The sequence below is a fragment of the Balearica regulorum genome, chromosome Z (genome assembly GCF_011004875.1).
Source record: "Balearica regulorum gibbericeps isolate bBalReg1 chromosome Z, bBalReg1.pri, whole genome shotgun sequence".
Lineage (NCBI taxonomy): Eukaryota > Metazoa > Chordata > Aves > Gruiformes > Gruidae > Balearica > Balearica regulorum.
The window spans coordinates 84,029,577-84,049,068 of NC_046220.1; the positions used below are offsets into that span (position 1 = coordinate 84,029,577).

General features: G+C 50.9%; 1 protein-coding gene across 3 annotated transcripts in view; it reads right to left on the reverse strand.

Moving 5' to 3' along the window:
• The window catches only part of ZBTB7C (zinc finger and BTB domain containing 7C), a 159,912-nt gene extending 140,715 nt beyond the window's left edge, over nucleotides 1-19,197 (reverse strand). For all 3 annotated transcript variants that reach the window (XM_075740401.1, XM_075740400.1, XM_075740399.1), the window contains exons 1-2: nucleotides 18,828-19,197; nucleotides 17,803-17,893 (exon numbers count right to left, since the gene is read on the reverse strand). The gene's annotated coding sequence lies outside the window, so the exon portion shown is untranslated. The remainder of the gene's footprint in view (nucleotides 1-17,802; nucleotides 17,894-18,827) is intronic.
• Nucleotides 19,198-19,492: the final 295 nt, after the last annotated feature.

The window sequence follows — 19,492 nt, forward strand, 5'->3', positions numbered from 1 at the left end:
TCTGAGCTTCTCCTTCAAACCATGAAGGCAGAAGCACATCCTGCTCTCCCCTTCACTCCACCGGCCAAAGCAGACAACCCACACCAGCATCTGATGCCAGGAGTTGGGGCTTCACATAGAGAGTTGATGCTGCTGTCCCAAGTGTTGGGCTGGATTATTTGCACCTACCCAATGTTCCTGGTAGGCTTTGCAGAGGGGCCTGGGGGTGTAGGGGCCACTGTCTGCGCTTGAAGTCACCAGGATGAGACCAGCCGCTGGGTTAGTCCCAGGGGAGATGACTATCAGCTGGAGCATTTTGCCTTTCGTGGAAACACACTGCCTATACTTTCCACTAAAGTCTAACAGTCCTTTTCATGAGATCCCAGACTGGTTTGGGTCGGAAGGGACCTCAAAGCCCATCCAGTTCCACCCCCTGCCATGGGCAGGGACCCCCTCCACTAGCCCAGGTTGCCCAAAGCCCCATCCAACCTGGCCTTGACCACTGCCAGGGAGCCAGGGGCAGCCACAGCTTCTCTGGGCAACCTGTGCCAGGGCCTCACCACCCTCACAGGGAAAGATTTCTTTCTAACATCTAATCTAAATCTCCCCTCTTCCAGTTTAAAATCCGCCCATCATCCCCAATTCTGAACTGGAATGAGGATCTAAATCAAAACATTGCCATGAAAAGGGCTGCCACGAGCAGGAGCCCCCGTTCTCTCCAGGCCTTCCCTCTGCCAGCCGCCTCGGCTTTAACCATGAGAAGTCAGGAAGTCCCCTACAGAGATCAAAACGTCCTTTATTAAGGGAATAGTGTTGATGGCTGGGAGGAATGACAAGAGGTCATAAAAAAAGCAGGCAGACACTGTTTTTCTTGGCCTCCTGGATACGTATTATTTTCCTGGGATGCAAGCTCCGGCCCCATGCCGAAAGCAAGGATGCACGAAACAGAGACGGGGCTGCCTTGCCAACGCGGGGTTTGTTTCGGAAGAAACTCCTCACCCGGCGTTTCCGTGCGGGAAGGAGACGATGGGGCAGCAAAGCCAGAGCTGCTGGATGGTGCTTAGAAAGCAATGGTCAAATCCTTCAAGCCTGGGGTGTGTGCATGGGGTCCATGCAGCATCCCAAAAAAAAAATCTATTTGGGGAAATAGGCAAGGTCTAAAGCTCCTTATGGTCTTTCCATGCTCTCCATACATACATACCATGCTCGCCTCTATCAGCTACAAGGCAGGTCACATATAGATATAGGGACTGTGCAAAAGGCTCCATCTCCATTCCCTGCACCAGCAGCAGCACTGCTACCCTCTTTGCCCTGGCCATTGCTCGATGCTGCCGTCTTAGGAAACTCACAAAGCCTTGATTGTGTTTAATTAAGTGACCGCACACTTATTTACACAACAATAACCCTGTTTCCAAAAAAGCTGGCTTCAAGCAACTTGTCCCAGTGACAGAACTACATTGTTGCTATGAAAGGGAGAACTTCATTATCCGTTACCTATTACAATTCAGAATTAAAAAAAAAAAAATCTTTTTTTTTTTAAAGGCACAGCTAATGTGACATGAAAAAACACTCATTTTCAACCCAAGCCTAGGGAGGAATTTTTTTTTTTTTCTTTTTTGCTTGAAAGACAGACTGTTTCATGCTTTGAAGTTAATTATAACTATTTTGCTTTATACATCACTTGCTCAGGAAGTTATGAGCCTTCCAGATCTCCCTGGTTTATTTGGTACCGAGACAGACCGATGTTTGAAAGTCACAGCTGTCGCAAGCCCGGCTTCCATTAGGAAGATTAATCTTCCCCAAGATGCAGCTATGGGAAGGTCTGAATCACAGGGTTGGATCCTGCTGTTGGTTACATGGCATCAAGAGAATTGCATGAAGATGAGGAAAAGCAAAGCTGGACTGGACTGATGAGCGTCAAACCTCCTGCCATGGGACCGGACGGGAGCAAGGCAGTAGAAAATCAGCTCTTTGGGACATTTCAGCAGAATATTTACGCCCCGTGTAGCAAAGCAGAGCCCTGTTCCGGTGCTGGGTCTGCCAGGCACCGGGACAAGTCAATAACTGATTAATGGCAATAAATCACATTGTGACTGGAAAAGTCAATGGAGCATCTACCAGTGGTCATGCCTATGCGGTGGGATGGGAAAGCTTCAGCTGCTGGTCCCTGGGGATGGTCATGGAGACCCACTGCTGCTCTGGGGTGTGCCACAGCACATACTGCAGCCTCCATCCCTAAATTAGGGAACCCCCTGATTCTTCAGTGCTCAACAAACTCTGATAACGAAGCAGCGAGGGAACAGCCCATCCCACAGCAAACACTGGGTGCTACCAGGATGAGCAGCCCCAAATGAAGGGCTGCATTCGTGGTGGAGTTGGTACTACGAGGTATCGGTGCGCAAAGCCTCCTGCCTGGCTCTGCTGCCTGCAACTTGCAGGCAAATATAACCGAGAGCAGGTTTTCTGCTGGTGCAGTATCTGCTGGTGGGTTTTCTAGGTGCACCTCAAAGGCAGATGACTTTGAGCAATGACCAAGCTGAAAACTGGGGAAATAATCACAGTTGGTGAGGTTCTGTTCTAGGTTAGTGCAAGAAGAGCATCACCACTACAACGCCTGGTCTTGAACCGTGCGAGGAAAGAGCTGCTGGTCTTCAACCACCTGCAAGCTGCTGCAAAAAGGTTTTGGAGGACATAGTGCCTGGTTTGTTTGGGGTTTTCTGCTTGCTAAGTTAGGCTGCTTTGTGAATTAGCCTGTCTCCTCCACGGACTCAGGTCAGGAGCCCATGAGTTACAACTCAACTGCATCTGCAGCAACCACCGCTGAATGCAGAAGGTGCAGGGAGATGCCGGCCTTGGGGAACCTGCAACAGATTAACATTACCTTTTCCTTAGCAAAGCAGCAGAATTCAGCTTACAAATTAAAAGGCAGCAGCCAATAAGTGATTAGCATACACCTTCCACTGCATGAGGCCATCATCGACAAAATAACTATAAACCAAACCGTTTTTTAAAGCACAGTCTCTACAGAATTATTCTGCCTCTGGGCTCCATTGAGCTTGCAATGCCCTGTATTTGTTTCCCAGCTGAGACAATTGCAAGTTAAGTGTTTGCGGGTGTTGTTGCTGCTACAGGGATTGTGCAGCTAAATAATTCAGTAACCAATTACTGTTTAACAGTATCACTCCCCATCATTTCAGCCGCGATCCAGCATCCAGGCCAAGAGACTCCATCAAAAAGGAGTCTGCAAGAAGCCTTCGTTTGATGTTAAGACATCGACTTGGGCACTTCTTCTGCGCAATATACAACTTATTGACTAAAAGACAAGGTATATGGCGCATTTTTTCACATGAGGGCTGTAATGAATTGCTGCTTGCCTTTAGGTCACTTGTTTGATTGCCACCTAAACAAACTGGTGATGGCAAAGGGTCCTGCCCATGGGATGGTTCCTTGGTGAAATGAGCTGCTGATCAGCTCAAGAAAAATAGAAAGCAGGACTGCTTCATGCTGATTCTGTGCCTGGATCAGGAAATCTGGATTTCTCCCTTGTCCCTAAAACATATGGGACACCACCGTATTTGATACTTTCACCATCAGCATCAGGGCCACCTCACCAAGCCAGTTCTCCAGCAAAGGCTACCAGCGTTCTCCAGCTCAGAATCATCCCACTCAGGATCCAGTCCTCCCAGTCTGCCTCTGTACCTGGAGTGGGACCATCTCATTTTTAAAGACTCATTGATACAAAGCATGCATGACCAGGTGCCCTCTTGGCCACAAGACAGGAGCTTATTTAAGGGCTGAACTTGATCATCTTCATGCAGGGCATCACCAGAGCTCACACAGCCCATCTCCATCACTGTGGCTCAGCAGAGAAACACATCCAGTTTTTAAAGATATCCCTCCTGCCTACTTGGTTCCTTGGTTGTGTGGCTTTAAAGCTTTCTTCTGCACAGCTATAAAAGGGTGTGAGAAAACTTGGAAAGGAAACCCTGGGTGGTACAGACAACTGGAACAAGGAGCAATCTGTGCCCGGGGCAGGGGAGGGGATGGCAGAGCCCACACAGTGCCACGCTGAATGGCTGCTGGGGAGGAAATGACACACTGCACTATCCTGCTTTTGTCCAGGGGTGAGACCAAAACGCTCCAGAAAAAAAAAAAAAAAAAAAAGAAACAAAAAGGGATTATTCTGGCTCACACCACTCCCTCCTCTCCACGCCACCCCCGTGCAGGCTATGGGTGACTGCCTCCATGTCCTCGCTCCTATGGACCACAGAGCATCATGGCCTGAGCAGCATCTGGTTTGGTTTAGCACCAGGCTTGTACTTGTATGCTCCCCAGGTTTCTCCCCGCTCGTTACTTTTTAATGAGGGATCATGGCCACGAAGCCACCCGGTGTTGGGTTTTGCTGGCTGGCAAAGCCAGGGCATGGGAACGCCCCACTCTGCTGCTCCTCGCAGCAAGCTGCCCAGCGAAACGCCATGAGCAGGCAGATGCAGGCAGCGTTCTCCAGCCCTGCCCTTGCTCGAGGTGCCCACAAGCACACTGGCTGTGGTGCCAATGCTGGTGGTTCTCCCCAAGCCCCAGATCCTGAAGAGCTGTGATTACTGAAGAGTTTCAGCTGTGCTCACCCAAAAAATGTCTTAAAAACTTTTCATTCTCATCATTCCAAAGAAAAGCGCAAAACCCATGGTGTTTTCCAATGCCCCACCACTGGCCATGACGTCCACTCTTACCTCTGCTGTACTCCACTCTCAGAGATGTCCTCTCCTGCTGCCCCACTTCAGGCTCATGCCGCAGGGCTTCCCCAGAGTCCATCATCAGGATGATCTCCTCTCCTGCCCAAGGGCTTCTCTCCTTCCTTCCCACAGCTGAGGCTCATCCTCCAGCCACCTCCAGGTCAGATCCTCCACCTGCAGCTCATGAGCCATCTCTCAAATGCCCAACCACCCTTTCAAGCCCTACCCCGTGTTATCACACATTTTTTCCATATCTCTCTTTTTCCTACTGTTTTGGTATCTCACTTATGACATCCTCCTCTGTGACAGGACCAGGGCTCACGCTTTATTCCTCACCCAAAATATATACCTCCGTGTCTGGGCCTCCTTTCACTCTTCTCTTTAAGCATAATGAAAATAAGCCAGGCACAAACCGTATTTTCTTATAAATTCAGGTAAGAAGCCCACCCTGAAAGAAACTCAAAATCTTTATCACTACCAGATGGTATATCTTATTAAAAACAAAACCCCGGAGGAACCCTCACTAAACAACTGTCCATAGACACAAATTCTCCTGCTATATCCCACAGGCAATTCAAAAGGGCTCAGGCAAGATCAAGGAAAAGATGGACTGGGAAGGTTGAATATTGTGGGACAGATCCACTTTGGTGGGATTTCAAGAGGACTTCAAAGAAGCCAACGTGCCAGCAGAAGCACCCATATTTGATAGGAAGGCACCCTCAACTGATGTTCCTCAGTACTAATGGAAGAGCTGGAGAGACAATGAGGATTATCCTGAAAAAGATTTTGGCTGAGCAAAGGAGGACTCCCTGGCTCTCTACTCAAGACTCTGGGCCTCAAAAGACTCCTGCTTTAATTGCCAGCACATCCAAGGCTTGGTCCAGCCTCAGTCCAGGTAGTCAAAGCTTATGGTGGACAAAAGAGACCAGGGTGCAGAAAGAGCTGCCCGCAGACATCTGGTTTTGCCTGGAGACACAGGACACCCTCATCCAGAGCACTCTCACCATGCATGGGACCTCCTGGGGCAGAGCAGAGCTGCTACCTAGAAGACAGCACCAATTACCGTTTCCTAGGCTTTGCCCAAGACCACGAGCACACTCTCCAGTCACTGGGTGCAGATGAGAAGCCACTGCGTCTGTCTTCAGCTGGCGCAAACATCACAGCATCCCTTCAACCCAAAGCGGTGCTGAGCACAAAATCAACATTATCAATTGCAGCGGACACATCTAAGTCATATTTTTCTTCTTTCTCATGTCAGAGCTTGCTCCTCTTTATGGCATTTTTATCTCAGCTCCCCGAGGCAGGATGGGGGTCTCCCACCATCTTGCAGAAAAGAGAGACGAGGAGACCACAGCACCTCCTGCATCCCCCTGACTCACGTCCCAAGCCAGCCCCAGCTCTCAGAGCCACCCAGCGACGCGGGGAAATGTTCAGCTACGCACGGCTGCCTCGCACGGCGGCAGCTCCCTTTTAACAGGACTCCAGCTAATTTCGGCTACGTCCACATGAGCTGTGGTGACTACAATAACGCTCTGCTCGAGCAACCTGCCCCGGTCATGGAAGATGACTGCAGGAGAGCACGACACCCTGCGCAAGCTTCTCCAAGCACCTGCTAAAACCCAAAGCTTCCCCTTTTATTCCTCTTTCAAATAAGGATTTCTAAACTTTCATGTCAAAACAATAAAAAGTAAAGCCGCTCTCCACCCCCATTCTTAGTTTAATACAAACTGGGAGACTGTGGGCTTTGCAAAGCTGGGCAGTGAGTTCATTGATGGAAAGGGTCTGGCTTTTTTCCACCGCATCCATTTTTGCAGGGTTTGCAATCCCACCACTGCCCTCATCTCCACCAGCAAAGTGAAGGGTGGGCTGGGAGCAAGCACGTGGCTTGGGGATTGCTTTTGGTGCCTTTCTCAGGTCCAACAGCCCCAGCGAGCTACAGCCCTTTTGCAAACCAAAACCAGAGGCAGAAGGTGGTCAGAAATGCTGTGGATGTCTCAGGTGAGGTCACAGCAGCCTGTGCGAGGTCACCCTACTGAGTACACTTCAGCAAGGTGAACCCCAAATGAAGACTGAAGATCTGCCACTTCCACATGGATCCTGACTGAGAGGAGCGAGGAGCTGCAAACCTCCCCCATGGAGCTCTGCAGGGCTCTGCCTGGATTAAGGAGAATTCCCTCCTCCTTCTTCCCTCCCTGAAGACTCATCTTGAGCATCTTCAGCAAAGAAGAGAAAAACCTGATCACTGTCCCGCCAGAAAACAGAGGAGGAATCATCCTGGCAATGGACTCTGGGGAAGCCCCACAGCACAAGGCTGATGTGATGAAGAGGTGGCTGAGATGGGGGAGCAGGAGAGGACATCCTTGAGCGTGTGGCACAGCAAGAGAGGAAGATTTAGCCCTCCAGGTCATCTCAGTCACCAGAGGCCCCCAGGACGTGAGTCACCAGACACTCGTCAGCCACCTCAGCCACCCAAGGCACCACCAGCCCCGGGGCCAGCATGATGTAGAGAGCCCTGGGGAAGCATCGAGAGGCTGTGTGGAGCCGCTTGCTTCAGATTGCACTGTCTGAAGGTTTGCATATTTGGAAAGACATAAAACCATCCCGGAACACTAACAAAAATAGCTTAAGAGCAAAAGAGAACTGCAACTGCAACTATTTTCAGTGTGCGCATCCGATACTGAACCCACCATGGCAGTTGCCAAAACACACAAAGATGTCCCCATCTCCAGGGGAGCACGAGAGGAGGCAGAGCATGCAAGGAAAAGGTGTCCAGCAGTGGTATCCAATGCAGCAGAAAAATAAGTGGTTTGTGTGGGGCTTTTTTTACAAGCCACACCTGCACATCGTCCACCCATGCATTCCTCTCCAGACTCATCCAAACACTCACTACTTGCAAGACGCTTCCCAGCAAGGATCAACTTTGCTAAGAAAAAGAACAGACCCCTAGGCAAAATTAGCTTTTTGTCTCCCAAATAGGCAATTATCTCTTGCAAAACTATGTAAGCCTAAAATGCAGGAGAGGCAATATTAAGCTTTACTAAAATGGTGCCTTTAAAGTACAAATTGTTGCAACATGTGAACATAACATGGGGGATTTGCAGCTGTGGAAAATTGGGACTACTTTTTATTTTCTAGTTTCCGGGCATACCAGGCTCCAACAGAGATACCCTAAAAAATCCCAACTACAGCTGTATTACATACAGCACCCTGTTTTTAGATTATTTTAGAGGAGGTGCAAATGAACTGCTTCCCCCATCCTCCCAAAGCCCCTATAGATATGCTCTAAGTACAACCGAGCAACCTGGATTCCCAAGGTATACCTGTAATATATGTAAAACATAAACCAAACTGCAACATATAACTAATATATGGTGGTATGGTGCACCTTAAAATGTTCTTGGTGTTTATTTGGGACTGCCTGCAGAAGAAAACCCCAATGTTCCTACCTACATGGTAACCTGGGCATGCTAGATGAATATCAAAACATCTTCATTGCCCACCATCAATACACATAGCTATTAAGTAGACAGATGCAGACAGAGATTAGGAAACAATTTTGGAGATCATTAGGACAGCCCTTGTAAAGGCACAAGCTTCAGGATGCAATGAACTGAAAGGCAAAACAGAGACTTGAGATTTACATCCCAGATCAGGCTCCGGAGCGTGAAGCAATAACGGTGTTTCTGGATAGCACAGGCAGCAAACTGCGTCTAATGCGACTTCTTCAGACAGGCAAAGCAGGCAGGAATGAAGCAGGCACAGGTCTATGCAGATTCCAGCCCATGACACACTCGGCGCAGATTAAAAAGTCTAAGTGCTTTCTAAAGAAAAAAAAAATAAAAAATAAAAAATAAAAGCCTCTTTGGTCATTAGTTCATTTATTTTTATATGAAAAAAGAAAATAAGCAGCATCTCTTGCAACAGTTTCAGGGATGCCCCTCCTGCATGTCTGCTCTCCCCCACAACCATCACAAGAACCAAGCTGAAGGCTAAACAGTTTTCCAGGGGCAGGGAAGCACACTGCTCTGGAAATGCCGTGGAAAAATGGATTGCTGAGCAGGTCACACCCTCAACCTCTCCTGCCACCCATATCACCAACGTGTCCCCATCCAGGACCACAGCTGGCAGGAAACCATCCCAGCGTTTTGCAGGAAACGCAGCGCATAAATGCCTGCACAAAATGAATGGAAAATTATGCAGCTAATTTGCATGTGTAATTACTATGAATTAGTATGCAATTGGTCAATTAGATTCTCTTCTTGCATACATGCAGTTTCTAAATTCAAGCCTCATCATGGAGCGATCTCCTGGTTTGATAAGTGGTCCAGCCGATGGGCTGTCTCCAAGTTCTACTCCCAACCACATGATCACCCTCCAGATCCCTCGTGGGTTTCCATCACAAGTGTGGGCTAAAAACGTTCACTGACCTCAGACAGCTTTCAATAAACTCACAGGATTTTATCTATAAGGATCCTCCAAGATGCCCTAATCTCTCCTCCACCAGAAAAGCAGAGCCTCATGAAGCCCAGGTGTGACAATTGAGCTAAAGCACATTTTTCAGGAAGACACCCGATCCCAAACTAAACATGATGGAGAACCCATCGCTATGCAAGCATGTCAGCCTGGAAGCTTATACAATGTTTGGCACATCCAGCTAAGACATGCAATGGAAACACTTTTACTACTCCTCCACAATGCACGTGCTCTGAGGACTGATAGGGTATCGGGGAGGACCAGCCATCCCCACCAACTTGGAGGCAGCATGTTTTCTTCAAACATCTTTTTCACCTCTAGACACAACCTGGCAGAGTCCAGCCAGGGAAGAAATAATGAAGGAAAAGAGCCTGCAACAAGCCTGGTTTGAAGCCACCCCCATAGGATGAGGTGGGCTGCATGGATACGGGGTAACAGAGAGTAGGAGGAGGAACTTGACCCTGATCCTCACCCTTTCCCAAGTCCTCTTCTGGGGCTTGGGACCCCAAGGACATGCAGCCACTTTTCCAGGCAGAGCTGCTTTGCCTCCCGTGACTGCAGAGGTCTGGAGTTCATCAGGGAGAGAGGAGCCCAGCAAGCTGGGAGCCCATTTCTGGGACGCTGGTGGCTAGCAGGGGACTGGGACCATGTCGGAGTCCCATGGCTGTGCAGCATGCTCCTATTCCTGCAGAGGATGGCAGGGAGGAGAAGGAGGAGGAGGAGGAGGAGGAGGACAGGAGCACTGGGGAATGACTAAGTCCCATTAACAGCAACGGGGTTGCCAAGCAACTGAGAGGCATCAGGGAGAGACATTAGGGACCAGGGCCAAAATTGCAACATCACCATGACCACCAGGGCAAGGTGTGAGAGAGGAGGCTCAAAACTGGACAGTGGTTAACCCCCATGCCCCCACCGGCCACTCCTCCACTCAAGATCAGACCCCCAAGGTCCATTTCATGAAGGACGCTCATGCAGCAGGATCACCTGCGAAGGTGAGGATGGTCCTACTCATCCCACCAAGGAAGGCATCACCACCCCATGTTGGGTGGGGTAAAGGGGAGCGTTATCTCCTGAAAATCCTGCCACCAGCACCTCAATCCCCCACCACTGTCCCCACACCTCCGTTGCTTTTATCCAGCACCCCCAGGCAGCAACATTGGAAAATTACAGATATCCCCTCCAACGCTGTGCTAACTCTTGCCAAAACAGAGGAAACTCACTCAAGACTGGAAGGTGACTTTAATTTCCTCCTTTTTTTTTTTTTTTTTTAGAGGGTGCGGTGTGATTTATTTATTTCATTTTAACACCTTTGCCTGCCTTTGAGCTACGCCTCCCAGAACAGGAGCATCCCAAATACACGCTCATCCATGGGTGCCCAAAGAAGGGAGGCTCAGCACTTGGCACAGTGGCATCTTCCCCAATTACTCATGTTTCAAAATCAAAAGTGCCTTTTTTCCTCTACTCCTCCCCCAAAACCAAGCGATCCTGGAGTTCAGCTTGGCCACAGGACAAATAGCTCCAATATTGTGTGGGGTTTTTTTGCACCTCTGCAGCAAGCGCATCCCGGGGAAGCGGTCCAGGTCCGATACGGATCACGGTGTGAAGAGCCACTCAGCATACCCAACCCCGAGGTGCCACCACCCTAAGCTCATCCTCAGCCAGGGCTGATGGCACTTTGCTTTGTTAATGACTCCAACATGTCCAAAGAAATTCCAGGTCTGCAGTTAGCTGTTGGTGTAAATAAGGTGACCTCCAAAGCTACACCAGCAACTGCTGTGAAGACACCATCCTCCTCCTCCCTGCTTCTCCCTAGACCGATGCACGTTTAAAACACGCCAAGTTTTAGCATGATAGTTTTTCTACCTCTTGCTTTCAGCTAGGATTGCATGCTCAAAACAAGAACAGGTATTTTACAAGGATGGACAGGCATTTCTTTACAATTCAAAGCCTGATAAAGATAATGGGCTTAGAATAACCCTGCACGCACAGCCCCGGAGAAGGTCTGCTCCAGAAATCAATGGACTAGCCAGGCGAATAAAATCACTCACACTTGGAAGTGTTGCGAGCTCGGTCCATAATAAAAGACATTAAAAAAGGCATCAAGAAGTAACACAGGCCATGCTGCAGGAGTACGTACACGTACAGATGAAGCTGCTGAAGTGGGATACTCAAGTTGCATCAACATCACAAAAAACGAGGTTAACTCCCTCTTTGTCATATTTCGAAGGGGAATCATAAAATTAGTTATTTGCAAACTGACACTAAATTAATTTACAAGTTGATGTTTATTTTGTGAAGCCTGTCATTATTATGGGTCACTTTAAATTTACAACCTGAACCCAGTAAATTCATGCACTATCATATTAATTGCACATTATCAAAGCGCTCATTTATAGCCTTATCATTTGAAATTATGATCGTTAAAGAAACCCTGCTGTTTGTTTCCCACTTGCAATTTCCCATGGCATCTCTATGCTTCTCAACAGGCTGACCGAGAAGTGTTTATCTTCTTTGCGAAAAAAAAAAACCCAAACCTCTAAAACAGAGTATCAGGGATGAATTGATTAATTTAATCAATCCAGGGCACCGGCCAACACCAGGTCTGCACCAACACCTGGTGCCTCTGGGTTAAAGAGAAGACCGAGGCCTCCAATGCCAAATGCTAGCCCCAAAAAAGAAACTTCAAGTTGCAAACATCCAGACTAGGACAATTTATAAAGGCAAGGCTGACAAGTAGAGCGCTGCCAGCAGACGGCAATGCAATAACAATGCTGCCTGCAAATCCCTGCTGAGCAACTCCAGTGACTATCATCAGTCATGTTTCTCTTCTCCTCTGTTTAATTGACAATCGAGATTGTTGAAAGCAACAATGAATACCCCGAATGTTTTCTCTCGCATCATTGTGATTAACTTCTGGAACTTAATTCTCAAGCTGCAAACAGTCACGAGTTTTGGTGAATCTTCTAGACTTTAACCTCAAGCTCATTGCTGACCTAGCTGAGGTCACCATGCTCCTGCCCACCCTTTTTTGGTTTTTGCTTTGATCGTGTGTTCATCACAGAGCAAGGCAACCTAAAAATAAATCCCCCAAAGGGATTTATATGTAAATGTTGCCAACGGCTTCTTACTTGTGTCCCTGTGCCAAGGTACAACATGGTCTACAGAAGGGCTTGTCTTTGTTGCAGTCATGGAAGTTCGTCACCTGCCAATTAGCTTGAGGTCCATACATTTGCTAATGCTGATTTGGTTACTCCCATCAGATTTGATCAAGCATGCAAATCTTCAGGTCTTAACGCTAGGCAAAGCCTGGAGAAAGGAGAAGGCCGGAGCCAATAAAGAGATAAAAATATTTTTGATTAAACTGAAAAAAGAGGGCAAGAAGTAAACTTTTCTTCTCCCTCCCAAGCTCGTCCTCTGCTGGGTGTTGCTAAACATGATGCAATGAGAAGGTTCAGATAGCATTGGAAAAGCTCCTTCCACCAGGAACAGAGTCCAAGAGGTCCCACAGGGCAGAGGCCATCTTGCAGACTGGTGGATCTTGTATGCGCTAGACCAAAAATCTGCAAGAAGTGGTCACCACAGGTTGGGAGATACCACTTTTCTTGGCAAATCAGTACCCTGTCAGGCTACATAGGACTTTCTAGAGCATCATTCACCCCACAGCCCAAAAGGACCTATGTCCCTCTTGGGTGTGCTTGGCTGGGAGAGGTGACAACTTTCAGATTAGCCATAAAACTGCCGGTTTTGCCCACTGATACACACAAATAAAATGTCCACATCACGTTCATAGTGGGTTTCCAATAGGGTTCATTATATTTATGGACCCAAATTTTCCCTGCAGCTCCAAGCGGAGGCAGTAGTTCTGCATTTCAGGTCCTGGGCCCTGGTGTAGTTTTGTTATTAAACAGTTGATGCTGCCCTGAAGAATGGGAGAGGCATTTTACATGGATGTGAGAGTTTATAGAACATTTGGGCGTCATTTCTGATGAATGGTCCTGCATAAATGTTAGATCTCCAACCCACTGCTCTTGCAAATACTTTATTTATTTATTTATTTGCATTGCAGCAATTCATTCAGGTGCTGACCATGACTGAGGCCATGCTATCAAAATGCAGCCTGACAGCAGTAGCAATAGACAGCACCAGCTTTACAGACCACAGAGGAGAAAAGGCAGCATCACGGCGGTGTTTCACGGGTGGGGAATGAAAGTGAAACCAGATGATGCCCCCAAATCCTAAGGAAAACACCAGAAAAATGAACAGAAGGAGAACCCCAGTCCCCAGATCACCCACCTAAGCATTTAACCAGAAGAGGACCACAGAAGCTCCATCTCAGGCAGAACAAGGAGTCTCAGACAGACTTTTCATATTGAGATGCACATCCCACCAAAATACATAGACATGACAAGAGCAACTAAAGGCCATCAGCTCATGTCTCTGCAAAGCCAGGCACTGATAAAGCTGTTCTAACTGGGACAGCCTCCCCACCTGCCCCAGAGGAACGACAAGCACACCCAACACGTGCTCCAGTGCTGGTTTGTATGGACCAGCGGGATGAGATGCTATCAGCCCATATCGCTCCTCTTCTCTATACAGTGCCCTGAGGCAGCGTGCAAGCCTTGCTGCTGGTGAGCTATGCAGAAGCAGTGGGTGGATTTGCAATATCCCACCTCTGGTCTGGCAAGTGGCAGACCTGCACCACGCTTGACCTTGATGAAGCCAACGTGCTGCCCAAAAGCAGGTTGACGTGGCCCACCAGTGCCCATGAGGATGTGGGCTAACTCCACATCTGTGACCAGACCCTGTGTCACCTCCTCTACCTGTGCAGATGTTTGTCCTATTGCACGAAGGACCATGCATGTGGAGAACCACCATGGGGTGACAGCAAGCTGCTGCCACCTCGAGCCACTGCAGCCAAGGTGTCACCAGGATGGGCTGGACCTCCAAGCCATGGAGGTCTGCCAGAAGGCAGGTCGTGCTCCCTGGGAAATGCACCACTATCTGCAACGGAGGCAGAGCTGGCTCCTGGTTCTCCTTGCCACCTGGAGAAGGCAGTGTTATCTCACCCTTTGAAGTCTTTCTTCTGAGTCCCACTCCTACAGCAACTCCCCTTGCTCCTAGAGATCCACTGGAGAGGAAACCAGCAGCCTGGCAAGCCTCACTGCTCCCCACCCGCCTGCTCCTTCCTCATTTAAAAAAAAAAAACCAAACCCAAAAAACAATGCAAACCCTTTCAGACCAACCAGCTTAGGTAAATAAGCCAACATACCTCCTCCCAACGATGACAACAGAGAACTAAGATCTAATTAAATAAATGAAACAGATTCATAAGAATGAGAAGGGTTGTTTCTCCAAACAAGTCACGGTGAGATTAAAAGCCCAGCGAGACCCGGATCCCTTTCCACCAGAGCGCTGTAAAACAAGTGGCACAGACCCAGCAGAGCTTAAAATACACAGCAGGGCACACCCTTCCCTCCAAACACACCTGCCACTTTTCTACACACCCCCTCCCCTACTTTTTCTCTCCCACATCCTCTCTGGAAAAGCCCAACTTCATTCATTACAGAACCAAACTATTTCCTTTTTTATTCTAATATTTCCGACTTTTTTTATAGGCGACCATCTGGGAGTGAGGAGGGGAAAGGAAGCCCTGGAGCTTTTCAGACACAATTAAAAAAAAAAAGAAAAAGTATGATTAAAACCAAAAAGCATAAACAAACAAACCATGTTACCCAGAATAATGACTTCAGGGAAAAGCGCCAAAAAAATTGTATAAGCTTCTGGAGCGTGGCAAGAGAAGAGAATGGAGAGTCCTTGCTGCTGAGGAGAGCGTGCCGCTGTGGGGGGACGGTGGCTGGGACAGCAGGGACGCTCTCAGCGAGCCAGGAAGGAGAAGGGCTTCACATAGATGTAGCTGCCTAAATATGTCTTCGGGTATCTGGTTCTGTAATTGCAAAGCCCGGGGTCTAGGCAAACGCAGAACCTTGTGTACTTGTCCCTCTGCTCTGCTCGAGGAGATTCCCCTGCAGTACCGCATCCAGCTCTGGGGTCCTCAACACGTGGAGCTGTTGGAGCGAGTCCAGAGGAGGCCACGGAGATGATGCGAGGGCTGGAGCACCTCTGCTATGAGGACAGGCTGAGAGAGTTGGGGTTGTTCAGCCTGGAGAAGAGAAGGCTCCGGGGAGAACTTAGAGCCCCTTCCAGTCCCTGCAGGGGCTCCAGGAAAGCTGGAGAGGGACTGGTGACAAGGGCATGGAGTGACAGGATGAGAGGGAATGGCTTTAAGCTAAGAGAGTATAGATTCAGACAGGGTATAAGGAAGAAATCTGTTATGCTGAGGGTGGTGAAACACTGGCACAGGTTGCCCAGAGAGGTGGTAGATGCCCCATTCCTGGAAACACTCAAGGTCAGGTTGGACGGGGCTCTGAGCAACCTGATCTGGTTGAAGGTGTCCCTGCTCGTGGCAGGGGGGTTGGACTAGATCCACCTGTACTGACACCAGGGGTTGTCCCGACCCGTGTGCAGGACCATGCACGTGGCCGTGTTGAACCTCATGATGGTCACAGGGGCCCAGCTCTCGATCTTGTCCAGGTCCCTCTGGATGGCATCCTGTCCATCAGGCATTGTCAACTGCACCACTCAGCTTGGTGTCATCTGCAAATATAAACCCCTCTGAGCTATTCTTGTTTTACAGCTTCATAATTTTTGGCAGCAGTGTGCAATATTCTGTAGTGATGACAAACGGGGGGCAGGCAGTGCTGTCCAGATTACTCAGAACCAAGCTGATGTTCCCCTGAAAAACAGGGAGCACAGAGGGATGCACCTATTGCTCCTGTCCCAGGAAGGAAGCATTTTGGGGGGGACGCTTTGCACCTAAGGGTTTCCACTCTGATGCACCACCCAAGTCCCTAAAAATAACGAGGTGCAGGAGCCACATGGAAATTATGGTGAGGAGGAGGGTGATACCATGCAGCGTTGAGGCAGGGCTTGCAGAAAACACCCTGAGATACTGACACTGCAGCAGAGAAGATAAATGACTGGCCCAAGGCCATGCAGCGAGGCAGTGTCCCCTCTACGTGACTTTCAGTCCCTGCTCCAGCACAGGATCACTAAGGGATCCTTCAACAAAATGTTATATTGGCTTCAAAATCATGTGATTTATTTTACACGTTATTTATAAACTCACACATATAAACGTGGGGGGGGCTTGCCTCCTACTTTCTTATCTTTCCAAGCATACCTCAAAATCTGTCCGAATAACCAGAAGAAGTAAAAACTTCGTATATCTCCTCTAAAGGAAAACTCATTGGGGTCGACTTGACTCTAGGAGCTGGGGCTTTGCGTGAAGCAGGATGCTGCCAACAGTCCCACCTGGAAAATTAGTGCCTGTATTTACAACCGCACGCCGGGAGATACTGCAGATATTTCCTAGAAGCTATAAAACCCACCCCAACGATTGCAACGGGAGCGAGGATGAATTAGCTGAAGTCTGTCACTTGGAGAAGTCACCCTGGAGGAGATCCATCCAGGTAATCCATCTTTCTGCTGTGTTATACAATGACACGGTAATGGCCAGCCTGGAGGGATTTCCTTCAGGAAAACTCAACTGTTACTAAAATGGTAAGTTAATACCTAGCGAGAACTCAACTGCTGTTAGACTGAGGGATGGACATGACAGGGAATAAAATATTATAGTCCCCATTCAAATATTTGTATTTATAAGAGCAGAAATAAATAGACCTATCTGCAGGCTGCAAGAAAGGAGGCTGAGATTAAACAAAAAAACCTGCAAACATTGATTCCTTCCTTGCCATTTTTCCTAATAAATAGCCCGGCACGGCTGTGCTGATGGGTAGCTGGGGTGGAGGAGGGCATGTTGCCCGGCTCTTGCAGGGACACAGCTCAGGCTCTGCCCTTTTGTGTTGATTAAAAAAAAAAAAAAAAAAAAGAAGAAAGGAAGAAAGGCAGAAAAGTTATGTGGCTAATAAAGGGCTCTATTGTGCCATCAATTTTTTAAGCTTTAATGATTTCGGGAGGAAGTTCAGCTCAGCAATCAATAGCACAATATGGGCAGGAGGGCTCGGAGGAAATTCAGCGCCGGAGCTGCGGTGAGGGCTGGCGGAAAGGGGGTTTCAGAGGAAGGGGGTTCCCCTTGCTTGGGGCAGAGCAGGGGTCCCGGGACCCCACACAGGCTGGGGACCCCAGTCCCACACAGCTCTCTGCCCTGATTAGCCAGCGCGGTGCGAGCTCCCCCTCCTGCCGCACGGCGCGTGTGGCCGGGGGACAGCGGGGACATTTGGGGATGGTAGGACCACTGCCAGCAGCGCGGGAGGTGGCAAAGCACCCACGCCAGCTGGGACGCTCGCCCCACGCTCCCCGCACCCAGGCTAAGCCCACCCCTGGGATCCCTGCCCCACACTGAGCCCATCCCAGGGATGCTCGCCCCACGCTCCCCGCACCCGGGCTAAGCTCATCCCAGGGATGCTTGCCCCCAGGCCCACCACCGTGGTCCCTGGGTACCGCAGCCCTCCCCAGGTCCCCCTCCTCCAGGCAGCCCACTCGGAGGGCAGCCAGCCCCGCTCCTGCCCACCACGGGAACACACGCCGGCAGACATACCGCATCGCCGAGGCTCCGGTGCTGCCACCGGGGAGGCAGGACACGGGGTTATCCGTGTGCGTACGGGGAGACGATCCTGCGCCAGGCAAACCTAAGTGACAAGGCGATACAGCGTGAAGCCCTTCAGCATCGGCGGGGACAACGCCACACCCGGGGTGGCCACCCTAACCCCACGCACAAGCTGCAACCGCCTCCGAGTTTACAGGGGCTCAGGCAGCAGCCGGATAAATAACTGGAATAAAAAACCACGGAGGACTCCCCAGCACCGGAGGTGGGGGGGCCATGAGCCACCGGTTCCCTGCCCCGGTGCAAGGTGCAAGGGGAAGGGATGAGCCGTGATGGGGTCACCCCACACGCACACCATTCTGTCCTTAATTGCGAGTAAAAGCTGATCCTGTAAGTCAGCGTGATCTTGGCAGCGCTCAGGATCGCGTCGGCTGCAGCGCGAGCAACCCTAGGCAGCAGCAACTCCAGCAAAAGTTTTGCCACAATACACAAAAAAATTAAAAATTAGTACTAAGAATTAATAAAAAATAATACTAAATAATAACCATTCAACAAAAAAGAAGAGCGGGGAGGCATAGCAGACCTGGGAGCCAGGAGTGACGGTGACAGCGGTGCTGCCTCTGCGTGATGCTGCTGCTGCAGCTCGGGGACCCGCCGGTGCTGCGACCCCGCCGGCAGAACCGGGCACCTTCCCCCGGTCCCGCGGAGGGAGGGACGGACGGACGGACGGACGGACGGAGGGAGGGAGGGAGGGAGGGACGGGAGGCTGCCGCCGCCGCCTCCCCCCCACCCCCCCCACCGCAGGAGGGTCCACCCGGGGCGGGGGGGTGGTGGGGTTGCTGGGGATGGGGGACACACACGTCCCGCCGGTCCCCCAGCCGGTCCCCCGCCGGTGCAGGCAGCGGATGGGGGACGAGCCCCGTGCCCCCCCCCCCCAACCCCCCGGTACTGCGGTCGGGCGGGAGGAAATAGATTTTTTTAAAAAAAATATATTAATAATGATAATAATAATAACTTACCGTCTAAAACGAAATTAAAAGGGAGAGAGCCCCGGCGGCGCGGAGCGGGGGGAGCATCGCCCCCGCCGGTGGGACGGGACGGGGCGGGACGGGGCGGGACGGGGCAGCGGCAGCGCCGCGCACCTCGTGGGGAGGGGGGACGGGGGCGGCGGGGGCCGCGGTGGGGGAGCGGCGGACACAGACCCACCTGCGTGCCGGCAGCCGCCCGCCCGCCCCGTCCGGCGGCGGCGGCGCTGACCCGCGGCTGGTGGCAGCTGCCGGCAGCGGCGAGCGAAGGGCCCGGATGTCGGTAGCCCGCTCCCTCCCCTCAGCGCGGATCGCTCGCCGCTCCCCCCCCCATCGGCCGCAGCCCGGGGCCGCCCCACCCCCGCCGGGAAGGGGAGGGGGGGGTCACCGGGGAAGGGGGGGGGGGTCGGGGGGGGGGGGGGGTCTCCCGCCCGCCCCGTCGGGGCGCCGCGCGCTGCCACGTGGGACCGGCGGGGGGGGGGCTGCCCCTCCCTCCACCCCCCCCCCCCCCCCCGCCCCGCGGCGAGCTTGACAGGTCCACGCGACCAAACAAACCGAGGCGGACGGGCGGGCGGCTCAGCCAATCGGGGCGGAGGGGCGGGGCTGGCGGCCGCCTGAGGGGAGCGAGGTGACCGCGGCGCCCCGGGGTCTGAGCGCCG